General features: G+C 38.9%; 1 long non-coding RNA gene across 5 annotated transcripts in view; it reads left to right on the top strand.

Moving 5' to 3' along the window:
• The window catches only part of LOC135239641 (uncharacterized), a 63,086-nt gene that overhangs the window by 32,491 nt on the left and 16,488 nt on the right, over positions 1 to 14,107 (top strand). For all 5 annotated transcript variants that reach the window (XR_010325435.1, XR_010325432.1, XR_010325434.1 and 2 more), the window contains exon 3: positions 13,467 to 13,871. This is a non-coding gene — a long non-coding RNA (uncharacterized LOC135239641). The remainder of the gene's footprint in view (positions 1 to 13,466; positions 13,872 to 14,107) is intronic.

Here is a 14,107-nt window from a genome sequence, read left to right as displayed (position 1 = left end):
GATGGCTTAGGCAAGAAAATTGTGGGTTGGTAATGTGAGTAAAATCCCATTGAAAGCAAAGCATGACCACGGCAGGCTTCAGGATTTCAGCATATAATTCCCACAGGATGAAATGGCATGCCTGAACACGGGGAGGTGTTTCTTACCAAAATAAAATGTACCTGCAATATGTAAAACATTGTTAAGAGGTAGGCTTCAGAACGGTCATGGTAAATCCAATACATAGAGCAGTATAGAGTTAAATTAGTAAACCGAAATTTATGCATGCTATATATTATATTCAGTGATCTGTTGTGTATGTTGTATATGTATGTAAAACGTCCGTAGAAAACATTTAATACTCCGAGAGTCTGCTCAAATGTGCTGCTGTCGTGTCACAATCTTTGAAGAGCCTCAAAGTTTTTTTTAAGTTTTTTTTTTTTAAACATTTTTTTATCTCTTCTTGAAATGTTTTTCATCAACCACACATTTCTTTTTATTTTATTTTTATTTTTTGCACAGTGCACAAAAATACCTTTGTGGCAGTTTCATGTCTCTACCACTGGCCTAAGCAGGGAGCATGAAATCCACTGTGGAACATTTTCCTTATCAGCAGCAGAAGCAACTGAATGCAAAGGTCAACACAACAGACTTTGCCTTTATAGTGAAGGTGATTTGAGGTTTAGAAACGGCACTTTTCATTAGCATACAGAGAAATATGAAGTCATGTGGGGCTTGTGGGTCTTGCTCAGTGGCTCCAAAGTCCTCAGTGGGAAATATCTACATTTTTTATCAATGCAGTTGAAGAAATGATAGGTGTTGGCATTGAAGAGCTTGGAATGTCAGAGTGCTACAGTTCAGATGGAGATGACTGGATTAGAATGCAAAACACACAATGATACATTTTGTGGAATAAAAATAAAATGATGTGGAATCAGAAAGGAAGATATCCTTACACAAAATGGCAGATTTGCAGCAATAAAACTCTCAAAACATTTGAAATATATATTTAGTATTTATAATGTTCAAGCAACAACCACCTTTAAAATGAAAATCTTCTAATACACTACAATGAGTGAAATCACTTTTCTAAATAGATATTTGTACTAGTCATTCAGGGCTGATTGGAAAAGAAGATAACTGATTCACTAAGGGTTACAGAGCTTGGGTGACACAAAGCAAACAATAAAAGAAGGATTACCTCAGCTTTTCCTCCAAGCGAAGATTTAAGTGGATTTTTCCCAGCCCTCTGACATCCATTGTTCTCTCTTATGATTAAATAAATAAATAAATAAATAAATAAACTTTAGTTAAACAGGCACAGATAAACTACACTGCTACTCCTTTCTTCAATTGGTTTAAGTGATGGTAGATGTGTTCAATATTATGTGAATCACAGGAATGAATGAACTGACACCTAGAAGTGAACTGAAAACCGAGAATGAGGATTCCTTTATTTCCAGGCGTGAAGGGGATACATTTTTGGGTGAAGTTAACCTGCATACAGTCTGATATAATTTATATGCTTCCGTCTAGCAACACTTCAGACACACAGTTGACTAGCATTTTTATTTTCTTAATCGAACTCTTGCTTTGGTGGAGAACATGCATTATTTACAGTAAAAGAACAATAGACCGGTAAAACCAGATTACGGTTGACAAAGATTGTTTTTGTAAAATTGTTGTCACAGAGACTTGACAAAATAATACACAAGAGAAAAGGTTCAGTACAAAAAAGTCATTTGGTTGAATGCCATTTTTTTCATGTTTACTCTTTTCTAATAAAGAAGCAAATCTATTGTTGCAGATTTCTTATAATTGTATACGCTCTTTTCATAGGTAGATTATCACACAGGCTGGACCATAATCAACAAAAGTCACTCTTCAACAGTATAGCCCATTGTACTGCCAATGTTTGTCAATGGAGATTGCATGGCTTGCACGCTTGATTGTATGCACCTGTTAGCAATGGGCGTGGCTGAAATGGCCTAAATTACAAATTAGAAGGGGTGTCAACATACTTTTGGATTGGAAATGTAGTAATGTAGTATATTTGTTTCACATGAAGTGAGTTCCCTTTTGTCTTCTTTAATTTGTCACCCATATATATATACACACACACGGAGGCACGCATGCACACACTAAATATATACATTTATTTATTTATTTATTAGTTTCTAAATAGCATAGATTTCATCTGGGAGGAAAGGTGCTGAGTTCAGTTTTTGCAGAGGCATAGAGGAAGTAAAGGAAAGACTCCACTGGAGGCATTACATTTTTGCATGTGTGCATTTTTTTATTTTATTTGTTTCTGTTCTGTAATGCGAAGCTGTTATTCCTGAAGCAAAGTACATGCACTGAGTATGTGATTACAGAATGTTCTGACATCTTTCTGCTTCTTCAGATAATTGCAAACCCTCAACAGCCTTGGAGGACGCTAATGATGCTGACAACTGCGTAACGCAAAGTAGCACATTCCCATGTATTGCATTCAAAAAAATAATGTTAAGATTCACCAAACAAATTATATAATTGATTATTCATGTGACATTTTAAGAAATACAAAACTAAACATGATGGCAAGTGTCAGCTGAAGTAGCTCAATAATTAAAACTAAAAGAGAAAACAAAGCTCATTCAATACCATAATTGCACACACACAAGTATTAATTTAGATAAACTGCAACTGAAATATTAATGCCATGTAATTACTGAGTACATGGATGTCATTCCATTGTAGCCTACGTGAAGTCATTAAACCTGATAATAACTTGCACACTTGAGAAGACTGGGACCAAATTGATAACTGTGACCCGTCCTCCATAAGCAACACTGCAGGCAGCTATCACTGCAGGGCCGTCACGCATAATTGGCAAGTTCAGCATTCAACTCTAGAGCACAAAGTGCATCAGTTCTTCACCGAGAAACATGCAGTGCTTTAGCAAGAAGAGAGCCCCTTATATCAAGAATTTGAATGTTTGGAATTTCTTGCAGACACACAAGATGTATCTCCTAGAACAACTTTTGACTAAACACAAACTCTCCAATCTCAAAATTGTTATGCCACGGACCAAATTTCAATGACACACTATTCAACATAATTGTGCTGTGATGTAAATCATCCACTACTTTAGATGACTTCCTACAAATAGAATAAAATGCACCTATTAACCATAACAGTTGATTTAGCACATCAACCTAGTGCTGGTTTGACATTTAGTACAGTGGTTCCCAAACTGTCGGTCAGGACTATTACGTGCGCCGCACAAGGTACTTCACACATGCAGTTATATTGACTTTTCATAAAATCATTCTATTACTTGAAATCATGTCAGACTATATTTTATAAAGCAGACTGGTCATAGAAAATGATTCTACTCATTAAGTATGTTGAGGGTTTACAGTTTCTGTACCCTGACTTAATTTTCATTATATTTACATTTAAATTAAGCCACAAACAATCAATCACATTTGATTTGTCATCAGGTTAGGTCTGCTGGGTAATATAATCTTTATGTTACATTTAATGGGATGTAAAGGGTATTGTAAACCCTTATTGTGAGAGGTCAATGGCCTCTATCGATAACATTCTCTTAAATTATTGCTTTTATCTGTCATTGATTCAAGGTGCAGTGCTATGGAGTTAACAAGCTTAGACACTTCACGCTGTGATGTGGAAGCCCCATATCAATCAGTAAAACCACAAGAGATAAAAAAAGAAATAAAGCAGTCCCCTCGCCAATGAAGGGCTGAAATTGACAGCCCAGGTTGATGATTGGGGTAGTTTATAATCCATTAACTGAGTGCAACAAGTCAAAGAACTACTGATACTCCAGTGATAGTACTGACAAAACCAAAATACCCATCTGAGTCATAAGCAATCAATCCACTCTGTGTATATAGGCTAGGAAAAGTCAATACATTGCTTCCATTGAGCTGAAAGTGTTTTCAGGAACACTTGAAAACAAGCATTTCTGTGTACATAAATAGAATTTCATATGTGACAAGTACCATCTTTCTGAAGAAGCAACTTACCTTACAGACATTGAAAAAAATGATCTCAATTAGACATTGCAGTGCATTGCCTCACCTTTAAAATTGTACATTATAATTTCATCAAAAGGACTGAGCTCTGCCACTGTCCAGGAAATGAACAGGAGGGAGCTGTGACCACAGAAACATTAGTTGGAGTTGTCCAGGTGTTGAGCAGACACACAGCTGCATTGTGTCTATCATTGTGAAGTTGTTTTTATGTTTCACATGGTTGAAAACAGCTGCACAAGAGAAGTGTCTGCTGCCTCACTCATGCCTACTACTTCTCTGGGTCAGAGAGGTTGTTTCTCTCTGGCTGTTTCTCTCTGGATGTGGTGAGGTGCACATTTGGTTCCTCTCCACATCCACAGGAGACATATCTCTTCCCCTATACACCCTGGAGCTGCATGGAGCAGGATTAAATGGACTCACTTTGACTGTGCCCAGTGCATTTCGGGAGTCCCAAATGAATCGGTATTATTTCATTTAACTGGCTAAGGCCTCAAGCCTACCCAAGCCATGGTGCATGTCTTTGTGATTGAGGTTTTGCGGTCTATTAATAAAGCTTCTATCCAATTCGCACTTTAAACCTGCAAGTGGGGTTTGCCTTAAACCATGTGACACAGTCATGGGAATCTGGGCATCAATACTGTTTCCTCTTGCAGCTATTTATCAAGGGCACATGGCCCAATATGATTTATCGCTGAGATGAGTGTCTCTGCATTTTGCCTTTTGAGTTTTTTTTTTTTTTTTGGTTGCATTCCATCAAAAAGTTAAAAATTGAGTGATTTGAGTCATGTCTCCTGTTTTCTTCCTACGTAGTTCTCTTGCATCATTTATGATGGAGTGAGGTTTTGTGGAAGCTGAAGCATAGCTTTCAGTGATTCTGCTGTGAAGGCAGCCCTTACTAAAAGGGGTGCTAACTAAAGTGCCCTTAGGCAGGTTGTGCTGAAGGATAACGCTTATGAATGGAACCCCTGCCCTGGCATTGTTTTCTTGCCATGTCGATTGAAAAACTAAGTTAAAGTAGTGCTGATATCATACTGAAAATTATCCTGTCTTTCTCATTGTTCTCATAGCTGTTTTTCTGTTGTTAAACATCTCTTTCCCAATATCCCATCAAATTAGTTTCTTTAGGCCATTCTGGAGGTTCAGTTCATTAAACTTTTATCATCTCTTAGGATTCTCCAAAAGTCCTTGTTCTGCCATGTACATTTTTATATCACAAGTGCCAATTGGCAATAATTGTCTCTTTCGCCGGCACTGATCTAGCATTCTCAACTTGTATAGCAGTGTAAAATGGCTTTATTGTGGTGGTGGTATGCAAGTAATTGATTTCCATGGCGATGTATGTGTTTTATGTTGTTTGGTGAAAAATTGGATAATGCCACTCTATACACTGTGAGGACAGCTCTGTTGAATAACTGAAGATGGAATGGTTTAAAAGTGATGAAAGTGTTGATACAGCTGGTTATGTGCATGTTTATTTCAGTGCAAGGGTGCTGTATTAGAGTGCAGAAATCTCTTCCTTATGTGGTACAAGACTAATTTTGATGTGTTCTGTGTTTTCATTATGACCGATTCTGTGCACAATCATGACTGGTGTGGAAAAGGGGATAGCTGGTGGGGGGGTGGGGGGGGGTTGTCGGTTGGAGGGGCTGAGGTGAGGTGAGATGAGGTGAGAGATGACTTTGTCTCAGACCTGGGCATTATGCATAGCGGCCCGGTGTTGGAAACCAGCATTTATAGAATTTCTCACTTATTCTAAAACTAGTCTAGTCTGCTGGTACTGAAACTGCCAGTATATAGATTTCAGTCTTGCACAACAACATTTTAAATTGGATGATCAATACGATGAAAGACTTGGAGAACTAAAAATATATTTATTTTCTTTTAAGTGGGCTAGTACATTGCTAGCCTGCGGGTAACTTATTTATCTACTCATAGGCCTACTGATAGCATCAGTGTAAAGCCACATAGCTCTTGCACATCGTGTCCATTTCAGATGCTCGGTCTGTTGAATATTTAAAGAATATTTAAAGAATGTATTGATGATACCCTTCCCTGAAAATGTTAAAAGAACCTTTAGGCATGTTCTCCAGAGGACAGATATAAAAAAACAAGTGGTTGTTTCTGTTCTTAGTTGCTTCAGAGAACAGAAAGTTAAAATAAAGGCTACAGTATATGGATGTGAAAATGGATAACCTGCTATTGGCCATATGGATAACTTTTCAAGTGTTGCAGCCCCATAAGTGTTTGGACATATTGCCAATTCTGTGTGTGTGTGTGTGTGTGTGTGTGTGTGTGTCTGACCTCCAGTTGTGCAAAGATAGGGCAATGACCCAGGCCATATTAAGGGATGCAATACTACTCGCTATTTTGGTGTTAATAGAACTGGGGAAGAGATCTTTGCTTGCATATTTTTATTAACACTGCCGGTGGATTTTCCTGACTTTAATCTTTGCTGAATGTCAGGATAAGTTAGAGTAGCAATCTGATCATTTTGACCACACAACCGTAAGACATTTTTTTAAGCTGCACTGCTACAGAGCTGTGGATTAACATATAACTGTAATATGATACAGAATAAGGTCACTTTCATCTGTTTACCAGCATAATTTAAGTTATAATGAAGTTCAAGGCCAGGAGATTTCCTGCTCATCTGGAATTGGTCCTGTGAAAATTGTTTTCTTCAGTCTCAGGAAATGAAAAGGTTTCCAAAATCTAACTTGTCAGAACTAATCCAACCAAGTAAATTCCAAAACAGCCCAGTTTAATAAATATCATGCAATCTTATTCTGAGTAAGTGTATATGCATGTGAGTGTGTGAATGCATGACCTGTTTCACTATTTATTATTTGTTTGTGATGTAGGCTACATGCAAACAAAATTCACAAGTGAGATGCTGTCAGATAGCCTACTCTTTGCTGTGTGTCTTTCCTCAAAGTACTCTGGATACAATGATCAGCCAATTGCCATGAGTAAGCTCCTCGCTATTTGAATTACTGAGTGAATATGTAGAGTATGTGTGTGATTAGACTGCTGTGTGATCAGCACACCTGACTGAGTCACAGTACAACACTCCTGCACCATATTAATCAGCTTGTCACCACCTGAAATGATGGAATGGTTATGAACTTTGTTAAACTATACATGCTCTTTGCCTGTTGCGTCTGTCCAATTGCGGCATGGGCTGAACCCAGGGATTTGTTTCCAACAATTACCCTAGCTCGGTTACCCACATTAGTGGTATATACAAATGGAGGAGCACTTGTGAATTAGACCACAGTACAATATTTCATATAGAGACACATTAAGAACAGTATCTGGAGGTCATTCCTGAGCTTTTCAATAAATGTAGATAAACAATATATGATTGGATTAATTAAATTATTCATGTCAGATGTTGTCATGAAATCCCCTGAAACTGATGGCCCTCCCTATCCATTCCTGATTTTGCTCTTTGTAACACACTGAAATCTGCACCAAGTCCGGGTGAAGAGAGGAAAAAAAAAAACTGACTTCTGCGCCTGTGAGTGGTACTGATGGTTTTTTTTCCATTCACTTTTTGAATAAAGAGTGAACATTCCAGCATTCTTTTTTTTATTTTTATTTTTCTAATTCTTTTATTTAACCATGCCTATTTTGCACCACACCTATTTTTACCTATTCTGCCTAAATCCAAGGTGTCAACAGAGTCATTCCAATCTGCTTTCCTCCTTGGATGATAATGATTTTGTATAATTAAAAGGTATTTATTGTAACAACTCCAACAGTAGAGATTTATATAAAACTGTATAGAATTACTAAAACTGACTATTCCGTTAGTCTGATGATTCAGTAACTTGTGTACTGTGCTTTAAGCCAGTCATAATGTTAGTGGCTAATAGCTAATGCCTCACAGCTCAAACACCAAAACAAGCTCATTCATCAAGGAATTTCCATTACTCGCTGTCTTTTATAACCTACTGAAAACAGTGAATCTGTTATTCCAAATCTGGAACCCTATTTGAAAGAGAGTTGGCTAAACACAGTAAGAAACAGCTTTACAGAATTATCATGATCATTAACAACTTTAACAAATCATTAACAACCCACCGCAATAATATGCTCGCAATAATACAGTATTACCAATAACTGCCCCAAATTTAATTATTCCTACTAAACATAGCTGCTGATTGGAAACCAAAATATTCAGTGTTGAAATGTAATTTGAGATGTTTACTGTAGATTCACAGTAAGCATTATTATATACTCTGGATCAATCCTAATATCTTTTATTCTCAGAAGAAAAAAAAGTGTCAGGTGAACTATGGATTTTCATTTTTTCATATTTCATTTTCATTCAATTTTTTAAACATTATTTATATTGTTTTATATTATAATAACAGTAATAATAATTATTATTTTATTGCAAATACTGAATATGTTATTCCCTGTAATATATATCTAGTTATATATCATGCCCTATTTTGTTTGGAAGATGCCTTGGTAAAAACAAAAAAAAAAAGAAAAAACAGTACATTAACACAAGATAACATTTAGAACTAGTACGTACCATTTTCCCCATTCAGTGCTCAGCTTCAATTAAGCCTGAAGCACAAACAACCAGAAATTCCAGGGTGCAAGGGTGTTCCCTCCCACAGGATGCATTGCCATTTTTTCCATTTGTTCCAGTTAATTCATAGCCTTTGTGGTAAAAACAGATAAGGTTATTCAAATATCTGTTGAACACAGCACCGGGAAAATGCAAATACGTTGTCAAGGATGATTGTACATATGAGTGATCTCGGGCTGGTAAGACTCAAATCTGGCAGTGCTTTTCTTGGCTTTGTATAATCTGAAGGAAAATGCAATTACATTAGGCATTGCCCATTGTAGTCTGTGAAAATATACTGCAAACAAAGTGATTTCAGATAAAGTGGTCAGTGTCCACAGGTTCAGAAACCAGTGATTCAACTCTGCTTGTTTGAAGCCAAGTTTCTGGACACTAGTTTCATTGTTCAGAAAGGACACTTGTTTTACAGTCTTTTACAGTTGCCCCGCATAATAAGACAGGCCTCCAAGTAATTTAATACAGCCTTGTGTTTCTTTCCCCACATTTTACAGGGTTTGATTTTTTTTCACTGAGAGACTAAACCTGTAATTACCATCACCTGTCAGCTGGCACTGAGAGTATACATAACATTGAAATGGAGCATAATATACTGTTAAACAGACATTTGAAAGATACTTTTTGAAGTACACTTAAAGTCCAGTGGTTCATGAAAACAAGATAACTTGCTTGGAATGGACTGGCACATGACAGCAAAAACCAACAGGAGTATTTAAACAGAGTATTACTAAGGATCAAAAGTTAGTTGCCAAGAAACTGAAGGTATTTAAGTCCTATACAGACTTCTACTGTTTTTGGATTGTTTTCAAAGTTTAAGTATGTTTTTCAGTTTTCAAATGGCATATCTGGGTAAAGTAGTTTTGCACAGAGGAGTGACGGCTTAATCCAAACCACCATCCAGTTTGGGTCAGATCTTAACTGTGGAAACACCTACTGTGGCATGGCCAGGCACTGTGTGATGTATGTTGGGTAATGGCATCACTCAAGGAAAGGTTTCAGTTGGAATACTTTTCCAGCCTTATCTGTAAATATAAGCTATTCTGGTTGAACAGGTGCCAGTAAGCTGTTGTGCATTCTCTGGCATCTGAAAAGAAGCCGATTCCTGAATTAAAGCATTTCCCGGGGCACAACTGTACCTCTCTGACATTTCTGATGCTGGTGGAGCAAGACTGTGGTTGCTACTGAATACTACCAAAAGAATGGAAAAATGGGGTAAAATAAAAAAGAAAATTACATGTATAAATTTATATGGTGTGTATGATGGCAAAATAAAGTGATGGCTTTCCATAAAGAATGTATACCTGGCTAAGCGGAGAAGGAAGGGACTGCAGTGGCAGGAAGGGGTTACAGATATAACTGGAATCAAAACCTAGGGAAGAAAAAAATGGGGATGAAAGAAATGGCAATAATTTCAATAGTCACCTAATTATGTTACACTATTCAGAATAGCAGCATGTGATAGCTGTACCTTAGGGCCACACAGAAAATCTGTTTGCCAGTTCAGTGATAGGGAGTGTATGCAGTAGGATATTCTGTCTTTAGTATGCAATGGTCCTGCATTGTGACATTCTAAATTGCCATGGCAGTTATTACACCGGGTTGGGGGGTGGGGGGGTGGTTGTCTTGGTATCCTGGGAAAATTCCTGATCCTGTAGTTTCCCTGTCTTCATAAATTCCTTACCCTTTCAACTCAGGGTATTTTTTGTATGTTTTATGTCTCAGAACATGGCTCTGGTGTGCTGCACGTGATGGTGGAAGTGTTTTCCCTGTCCACTGCAAGGACATTTTGATCACAAGATGAAAGTAGCAGCATAAATGAAATCCATCATCATATGCACATTCATGTGTCCTGGATCACCATAGCCTACATAAAATTAGTTGTGAATCAATGCATCGCTCTTGCTAAATTATATTTTGTGAACATTTTTTAAGGACACTGCACTGCAGTTTTCTCAGGCACACTGTATTTACAAGTACATACATTTGAAGCCTATGTGCTATGTGCTCTGATCAAATGCATGTTCTTAAAAGAAATATTTTAATGCTGCATCAGAGATAAAGCCACTTACTCAGTAGTATGTCTGCTTGTCTGGATGGAAGCACAGGGAAAAAATAAAAAAAATAATAATAATAATCAGTGTCCATACAGTGGTGAATTAAATTCTGCAGTTTGATCTAAAAAAAATAATGATAATTTCACCTCAGCAAATGCTGAGAGGCAATGATGCAGAAGTGGAATAGTGGTATGGCATACAATTGCTTTCAGGAATCAGGAATGGCGACTGAATTGTAGTATTTTTGTGACCAGAGGCAGGGAGGGTACAGTACAGGAGGAAAAGGGGCTGGATTAGGCTGAATATATTATCAATGGGTGTGTTGCAGCTGGGTTTAATCATAGCCATTCAAATTACCTCTTTTCATTCGCTTTAAGAGCAATGCACTTTGTGGCCCGGTGTAATGCCAAGTTCTGTGGTCTACTGCTGCCGTAGAAGAATTGAGAATCTCATAAATAAGATAAATTTGTTCGAATTTATTTGAATTTACAACTGTCAAAATTTCAATAAAGTATTGTCTAAATGTATAATTATGGTGTAGTTTTAATTTCCCATTAAACCTGAAGCTAAATAGCTTAAACGTGCTATGCTATAACTAAGAAATAACGACGGAATCAAATAATAATGGAATCTTTGTTTAGAATTTTGTTTGAAGTTTTGTTAACCCCTTTGCAACCCCAGTTGCCAAACCTGGGTAATCCTTGCCCGTTTAGGGGGTGTTCTATTTAAGGCTTTATAACTCCAGATGTGGCAATCACAGACACTTGCAAAATGGCTTCAATGAAGCAAGACACTGGTACCATTTATAATTCTGTACAATACGATTACAATGAAATCATGTTTTACTCATGGTGAAGTGATGCATCAAATATAACACATGACTGAGCCAGCTATGAATGCTTTCACTACAGCAGTGGTAGCCAAACTCGGTCCTGTGGCCCCCTGTGTATGCTATTTTTTGTTACAACCACAATCGTTTTACTGATTTTCAGTTTACTGATTCATCCATTCATGTGTAATATCGGTATGCGTAATATCTGTGTGACACTAAGCTCAAATTGTGAAATGCATCTGTACACTAATGCATGACACAGTGTATTCTTTTGGAACCAAGTAAGTTTTCCTTTTAGTTGTATCTCATTTGATTTCAAATCCTTTCTGCTGCTCCAGCTCAAGGGATACTACATTGAGACCTAGAGACAGACAGCACAATTGCTGTGTTCAAATCCAAAACACACACACAAAAAAAGACTGTTCCTTATACTGCACTGCCTCTAGGGAACTGCTTTTCACATGGTGGAATGACAATAGTCTACACAAAGGCTTCCATCTGTCTGCTAGCCTGCAAATTGCTACTCTACAGCTGAGTGAATATCAATACAAACTCACCAGTCTCCAAATATTTAGGATTACAAAAACACACACACATATATATATATATATATATGTGGGGCTCATAAGGTGACCAGAGCTGGCCATTACAGAACGTGGTAGACATTTTTAGTGCAGTATCCTAATGTAAGCCAGTAATACAGTATATATGGCTCCTATAAGGTCTATTTTGATGTGTGCATGAGAGCCAACTGTATGACCATGCATTCCATAGATAGAATCGTTCAGTCAACCAGTTGATTTCGGGATGAGTTGTTCACTTCCCATGAGGGAAAAAAATGGCTTCACAGGTGCTTCTGATTAGTCAGGCGTGTTCAATTGCTTCCTTAGTGCAGGTATAAGAGATGTTTCTGTATCTAGTCTTGATTCTAAGCTTTTGATTGCCTTTGGAGTCTGTTATTGGTGTCTAACCTGGGAATCGAACCTGCCACCTTTAAGTTACAAGACCAGCTCCTTCCCCAGTGTACTACACTGTGGCCACTAAAACAGATCCTGTGCCAGCTCACTCTGGACTGACGAGGACATGATTACACTATCATGGAGATTATGGAGAACATATGTTTTACATAATGCTGATCTAATCAGATGCAACTGAGCACTGTCTCTCTATCACACTTGCTGACTTCCTGTCAGGGCTGTAAACAGTCTGTTTTCTTTTGGAGGTCTGATAAGGAGCACACTTTGGAGATTAGCTGTGCAGGCTGGTTTTGGGTCCCTGGGTGAAAACGCATGACATCACCAGAACGGGAAACATCACCGCTGCATTACGGGAAGCCAAGTACTCAGACTGTCAATGAAGACATCAGTATATACTTGTAAGGCAGATTGGGAATCCTTCCATGCCCAATTCAAACTGTTAGCTAGCACAATTCTTTTTTCTTCTTAACTTTTTATTGAGTGGGCATTGGGTGGGCACGTTTGGGTAGGAGTTTGGGTGGGCTGAGCCCACCCCTGCCCATAGCTACCGCCGGCCGTGCTATGAGGCCTTTGTTGGGTTTCTGCAGAGGTGATTTGGACAGTGTGCGCAGCTCGGCCTCCTGCTCACCGAACTGTGTACCAGGCCCAGGCAGCCAGGAGAGCCCCTCCATGAATGACATTAAGAGTCTCTCCAGGTGGGCATATGCTCACATGCCCTCATCAGTCCAGGGTGAGCTGGCTCGGGATCTGTTTTTGCAGGCCCCTATGGAGCCACACACCCAGACACAGTTAGCGCACCCAAAAACTCTGCAGGAGGCCTTGGAGTTGGCTTTAAAGAGGGAAATTGTGAGGGCTGGAGCTGTAATGTCAGTGTTGTAGGACAGCACACCCGTTGTGAGAGCTGTAGAGGAGAGCAGCCTACCTCAGCCTGCCTGGGCACCCGAACTGACTGGAGTCTTCTGTGCCGTATCGCTGCAGGCTCACCGTGACATGGACACATGCTCCCACATCCCATCTGTCGGGGGTATGGCGAGCCGGGGCACTGAGTCAGGCAGTGCTCCTAGTCTGCCAGAGCTCAGAGAAATGGCTCGGGGTCCACATAGACGGATGGGGGAGCGGAGCCCCAGTTAGCCCTGAAGCAGATGTCAGCATGCAGCAGGAGCCAGTGGTGGTGTGCTGGGGACTTTTTCCATGTCCCGGTTACCATGAGTGCAGTCCCATGCTCCACGCCATGCACTTTCCAGGCAGCAATGGGGGTGCTGGAGAGAGAGGCAGCGGCGGGCCTGAACCTCCACCCTGAGGAACGCCACTTCCTGCAGAGGACAAACTGCAGGCAGTCAGAGATTGGGGTGCTGGACCGCACCTTCAGGGTGCCGGCTACAGGTGAGGAGTGGTGGCAGGCGATGGTACCCAAAGCTCTTTTTTTTTGTTAAAACAAAATTCGGCAAATTTTAGCTGACTCCCAGGCCTATATTAGGAGTTGGGATTAGAATAAATCTTATAGTGAAACTGATTTAGGCTATTTGATATTGATGTTAAAATAACATTTTCAAAGTTATGTTTTATCAAATTAGAATTTACTAAAACAATTACATTGTAGTGACAGAAACATACTACAC

The sequence above is a fragment of the Anguilla rostrata genome, chromosome 14 (genome assembly GCF_018555375.3).
Source record: "Anguilla rostrata isolate EN2019 chromosome 14, ASM1855537v3, whole genome shotgun sequence".
NCBI lineage: Eukaryota > Metazoa > Chordata > Actinopteri > Anguilliformes > Anguillidae > Anguilla > Anguilla rostrata.
The sequence above is the reverse complement of the archived record's forward strand: the minus strand, read 5'-3'. Positions and strand labels throughout refer to the sequence as shown.